We start from the raw sequence: 5,005 nt of genomic DNA, 5'->3' as shown, positions 1-5,005 counted from the left end.
ATGTATGTCTGCAGGCTGGCTAGCATTCCTCCATGGGGTTGCCATATGCACTTCAATTACTGAATTCAAGAGTTTCTCTTCATCTATGAGTTTTGATGGATAGAGATGATTTCATTTTGCACTATATCTCAAGCACACTATGCAGATCTTGGCTCATGGGAATATATGGTAAATCCTTGCATAAATTAATTAAATACATGTATGAATGAATGATAATTAGCTTGGTAGTCAATAGAGATGGGTTAAATATATATCCAAGAATAAAACTGTTTCTTTACTGATATTTTGGGTTTTTTTCATTTAATTGTTTATTTATTAGCTCTTCAATTGGGCTTGATAGATTTGGTTCACTTGCTTGTTTGTTTGTTCTCTTTCTTTTTTTATTTTTCTTTTGAGGAAGAGAGGGTTCATTTCACTAAAATTTCATATAACAGTCCAGAATCAAAAGCAGTAAGGCAAGGAACTCAAGCGGGGCAGGAACCTGGAGGAGAAGTGCTGCTTACCGGCTTGCTCCCATGGCTTGCCCAACCTGCTTTATTATAGAGCCTAGGACCAACCGCCCAGGGATGACACACCCACAATGGTCTCTACCCTCCCCCCAGAATCACTACTTTAGTATGAAGATGTGATTAGAGGTTCTGAGGGGATCTGGGAGGAGTCAAGATTATATAATCAAGATACGTTGTATACATGTAGGAAATTAAATCATATTTTAAATAATATTACAATAAAATTGAACTTACAAAGAAGGAGGAGAAAAGAAAAAAGAGAGAGAGGAAGAAAGAAGGAAAGAAAGAGAGGAACTGTTGTATAGGCTTGCCTACAACTAAATCTTATGGAAGCATTTTCTCAATTGAGGTTTCTGCCTCTCAGTTGACTCTAGCCTGTGTCAACTTGAAATAAAATAAAATTAGCACATCTTACCTCTTGTCAACTTGACACACAACACTTTTTTAAGACATAACCTCTCCTGCTTTGGGGTCATTCCTCAAGATCTCAGATTAATAAGAATCACAAATATAAAACATATACATGTATCCATATCCCAGAGTCTTTACCAATTCAAACACTTTTACAGTTTGGCCTCTAGTCTGCTTGAGATCCATGCTTCAAGAGAAAGCCCACTCCTAACACTTCCAGAAGAGCCAGGAACCACGGATTGGACAGCCCAGAAACCTAGGACAGAACCAAACACAACAGGCAAAAAAAAGGCGATGAAATAATTCCCAAAGATACTCTGTTACACTGGCAGACCAGAGCCTAGCACAAAACTTATTTTATTGTTTTTCATGTTTGTTTGTTTGTTTGTTTGTTTGCTTGTTTGTGGCAAGTTCTCACTTCGTAGGCCAGCACAACTTAGAATTCACTATGTGGCTGGGCTTGTCCTGGAACTCATGGTAATCCCCCTTCTTTAGTCTCTGAATGATGAGATTACAACCATGTAACCTGTTATGCCAGACTTTACTAATCTTGAAAATCACTAATTTATTCTGTTTGTGATCTAAAATACATAACAGTCTCTGTAGGAATTTATATTTTTCATATTAATGTATGTCTATTTTTAAATTGCTAAAGAGTCACAGGATGAGGATGAGTACATTTTCTTTGTTTAACACTGTCTTGGCTTGCAGTGATTGGTTGCCTCATGGGTCCAGTCTAACTACTTGTCTTCTTCCAGTCTAGAGGACCGTTTCCTTTCGCCCTGCATTCCAATGCCCAAGCATTGCTCTCCCTTGCAGGGACAGCACATCCACCAGATGTTCCTTCCTCTGTGTGTGGCCACTCTGGGAAACTAAACTTCTGCAAATTGATGTGTTTATCATGATTGCAGCTTTCTGGTGCCTTTTATTCTTTTTTTCTCCAAAAGGGAATGTTTTTTCTTCATTCATGGGAATGTTCATTAAAAGGGGGGGAGGGGAAATCTAGGCATAGTACAGACCCACCTGCCAACGGCTAAGACTGTAGGGAAACTTCATTTCTCATTCACTAAAGGTGACATACCAGCTTGCTTCCTCAGAAACAACACAGAGTTGTTTTAGTTTCTAGCTCCCATTAAACCATGCCATACTCCACGCACCCAAATGTTGCTGGGTCTGTTCCACTCCAGACAGAGAGAAACAACATAGTATTCAGAAACACAGTTATTTTTAATTAACCCAGATGGGATTTGCTACTATTCTTCCTGCAGTTCCATAATAAATCTTTCTAATTAAATAACAAATATTGTCCAACGCATGTAGAGGCTATGGGAAGCTGTTCTCAGCACAGAAAAATGGAATAGAGAGCTGAGAGGAAAAGATGAGCAAGGCCCTTGGACACTTTTTACTTAGATAAATCGAGGTTATGTTCAGAGCAGACATACCATAGCTTCCTCATCTTGGGCTTCTTGCCTGTTGATTGGTTAGAGAAAAAGAAGGCTGCCAAGGCTTCGGTTAGAATCTGGTACCTAGAGCATGGCAAGGAGATGTACTAACTAATTACAAGTAATAAAAGCTGTTGTTATTAGTGTTTATAGAGCACAGTACTAGTCTACATAATGAGGGAGAGGTGGGCGTGATATGAAAATGTTCTATGGGACCCACAGATCAAAAGGTTTCCCATCCATGACCTCATGACGACATCCACTCCTCCCAACCATAAACCATTACCTAAGGGCCATCTGGAGATACGTGCTTGGCAGAATTTAAAAATATTGATGTTGAGGCTGGCAGTTAAGCACCATGGATCTTGCACCATATGAAGAATTCATTAAAGAAACCAAAGCCTATTAGCAGCTGAGGTCACACTGGATAAATTCAGCTGCCAAGAGAATCAGACAAAAGAAAAAAGATAAGTATTGACCATGGAAGAGGACCAGGAAAAGGCAATATGTTGTTCAAGGCACAGATTGCCACTACAGACATGGATTGCAAGCTCAAGGCCTGCCTGGGTTACAGGATTTCAATATCAGCTTGGGCAACTTAGTGAAATACTGTCACGAAAGCTGAAAACTTAAATTGAAACCATAAATAAGAGATGCTGAGATATAGCTCAGTGGAATGCTTTTGTAGCACACAAAAGCTCCCTAGATCCAATCCTTCAATCTATGTTATGAAAAAAGAGAGAGAAGATGGGGAGTACCCAGGAATAGTCTTGTTGAACAGGACTGACTTTATCAGGTATAAGCAATGGCAGATTGTATACTCTAGATCTGGCCCCAGATTTATTACTCAAACCCAGAGATTAATGGTACTATCTCTTATGAGGATTACGAGAAATACAGAGAACTCCATACCTTGACCTCACGCATCATCATTTCCCTGATGGTGAATATTATGTGTCTGAAGTCTGTTCAAGAATGTAGAATTGCCTCTAGAGAATAAAACTGACCTAGTGAGGAAAAGCTTTGACAATCCTGATTATATAAATACAATCTGCTCAGTCTGCCAGTGTTACTTGTCTGCATATGATTTCAGGGCTGACTACTTGGTAGGGAAAGACTATTTCTCCCATTTTCAGCATTTCTTAGTGGCCTATAGTTCCTTGTCTATGAGGGAGGCCCCTGAGATCCCCCTTCCATGATAGCATATCTGTTGCTGTTGTACTTGTTCAAATATTGTTTAGACAGAATGCACAAAATTGTTCAAAAATTCAAATACAAAATTCTTAACACCAAGTGCATTTCAAGGAAAGACAGTTTGCAGAAATGCAAATAGGAAAGAGGAGATAGGATTTGATGAGCTTGATGCTAATTTATAACCTTCAAGCCTATAAAACAGAAGTCATGACCTCCAATACTACCTAGTTTAACTAAGAAAACAGAAATTGTGTAAATAATTAATAAATCTTAGTTACATAAGAACAACCAAGTTAGTGGTTTAAAAGCAATAATCCTAAAATGTAAGGTAGAGTCATCAAGGACATATAAAATCATGGTGGAATATCAAGAAAAATGTGAAATTCCTCAATCCCTGGAAAATGACTCATTCTTTTCATAAGCAATAATGGGACTGGGTTCCTAGTGATAAGGGGAAAGGGAAAAATATATGATTTAGAATCAAACCAGGGATAGGTCAGTGATTGGATGATTGCCTAGAAAATAAAAAGAAGGAACAGAAGAGAAGAGAGAAACAGTGGGAGGGACAGATGCAGGAAGGGAGAAGGGGGAGAAGAAGGGAGGGAAGAAGAAGGGGAGGAGAGAAAGGAAAGGGAGGGAGAAGATAAAGAGAGAAGGAAGAAAACATTGATATACAGAATCTTTCTCATCCAATCCCCAACATGTTACTGCTTGAGAGCTATACTCAAGCACACTCACCAACAAAAAAAAATTCCTCAGTTGTTTCACAATTTCTTTAGGGAAAAAAAAGGAGGGTCTTCTTAATTCTTTTTGCTGTGTGTATGTGCTTTACAGTTCTGCTTTCACCCGTTTCATTTCTAAAAAATTAGACTTTAAAGACATGGTTTTCCAATTATTAATTCAGACGTTTGAATCTATGACCTCATGATTTTCCAAGGGCTCTGAAGTCATGACATATTTATTCTTAATTTCTAAATCTCAGAGTACCAGATTAGAAAGGATATTCCTTACCCTACTAACATTATGTGTCAGACTGAAATAGGAAATAAAGATTGAACCACATGGAGCCTACAGTACCTGTCCTAAAGACCTTGACATCTGGGAGAACCTTAGCAACATGGGATCTCAGCTCCATCTCTAACTCTGTTCCCAGACCTACTGACTCAGAGCCTGCATTTTTAAGAAAGGGATTCCATCATCTATGAAAATATGTTAAGTCCCAACATTGGCAATGATATACCCTATTGCTTCTCTTTGGACTTCTCCTGCTTGATAGCTTTATAAAGACAGTGATGTGAGAAAAATGATTCAGTACAAACATTAATAGAAGCATTAAGCAAGTTGCTTACATTTTTTTCTAGAAAATGTACTATTATTAGCATAGTTCACATGAAATGAGAAAAACACAATGTTCAACTTGTTGTGATCCTGTAGACTAGGATCACAACA

The sequence above is a fragment of the Grammomys surdaster genome, unplaced genomic scaffold (assembly GCF_004785775.1).
Source record: "Grammomys surdaster isolate TR1022 unplaced genomic scaffold, NIH_TR_1.0 170, whole genome shotgun sequence".
Taxonomy (NCBI): Eukaryota; Metazoa; Chordata; class Mammalia; order Rodentia; family Muridae; genus Grammomys; species Grammomys surdaster.
Note: the sequence above shows the minus strand (reverse complement) of the source record.